The sequence below is a fragment of the Amphimedon queenslandica genome, unplaced genomic scaffold (genome assembly GCF_000090795.2).
Source record: "Amphimedon queenslandica unplaced genomic scaffold, v1.1 AMPQUscaffold_13522, whole genome shotgun sequence".
In the NCBI taxonomy this organism is placed as follows: Eukaryota; Metazoa; Porifera; class Demospongiae; order Haplosclerida; family Niphatidae; genus Amphimedon; species Amphimedon queenslandica.
In genome coordinates this window covers 785,471-786,895 of record NW_003546242.1, presented here as the reverse complement: position 1 = coordinate 786,895, position 1,425 = coordinate 785,471, and positions in this window count along the sequence as shown.

Here is a 1,425-nt window from a genome sequence, read left to right as displayed (position 1 = left end):
TATGTATATTATATATATATATATATATATATATAGTATACATAGAATAAGGCAACAAAAGCCTCTACTCAGGCTTATACTGCACCAGTGGCCTAAAATCAATAAAATAAAGAGGCTGCTTAATGACAACTATCACAATGCATGTGACAATACCTTGGCTTCTTGATAAAGAAAAACATTCTTGAGGAGAACGGCCATTATAACACGTGAGACTGTCACTCTACTGTACGTTACTGGAGCGTCCAGGAGGCTGGCAGCCCTGCGACTGCGTACAATGTCTATCCATGGATAGTCTATCCAGCCTCAAAGATAAATGTATTTTATTCCTTCATCATACAAGATAAGTAAAATTCAAAACCAATGTTACTGAGTGTCTTGAGTGAAACTGAAATTTGTTGAGTTTGATTATCACTACATAAGTATTCTCTATTGCCCGCGGTTCTAGGGTAGGTTAAGATACCTTTAACTTCGACCTGATCCAATGAGGAAGACCAGCCTACTGCCCTGATGAGGTAAGTGTGCCTTCGGCTGCAGCTATATGCATGTAAAATTGTAGCTTGTACATGTACTCGGCACTATATAGTGTCATGAGAGATATATATATAGTGTAGCTACATGTGCAAATTTTATCACCAGTATAATCACCTTCAATTCTTCTTTTGCAAATCTCCCTGTCACTCCAGCTCTCCTTTTGTTCAATATCTATTTGTATATAGTTTTTAGTCATCAATGTTAAAGTTTAAGCATAGATACTGGACACGGACCGGGATTGGAAACTCCCTACCCCACGCATTGAATATTGCATTCCAGGCTAGTTTGGATGAGACATGCGCGAAAGCGTTAAACACGCCCCTTTTGTTTGATCTTTTCCCCTTCGTGGATCTTCAGGTGGATTGACTTAGTCGTTCTTTGTGGGACTCCTCCAAGGCTCTAATAGTATTTCAAGGTAAATTTGACCAATAGTTTGGTCAATAGCATTATCTTCTAATGGAATAGCTACTTTGATCGAATATTTTAGGCCAATATTTGGCATAGTACCGATATTTTTAATTTTTCGGTGGGTTTCTTTGTGGGACTGTTTCTCAGAGTTCCGTAGCATAGAGAATGAGAAATCATTTTTAAACTTTAGATTAGATGCTATAGTAGTGGAATAGCTATATTTTGGATTTTTATGGGTAGTTATTTTACTGTTAAAATGATGTTAACTTTTTACAGATGGGTAGAAGAAAGCTCCGTTTTGATGTTAGAAAAAATGCAGAAAGAAGGCCAATGGAACCACTTGTTGTTAGTCTCCCATTGACATTGCTACCTGCAAATGACCTCTCAATTTTGGTGAAACGTTTTAATGAGAATTCCAATTTTCGTACTACATTTGTTCAAGGTGATGGTCGTATCCTATCTTTTTCAATTCACAAAGTTTGTGAT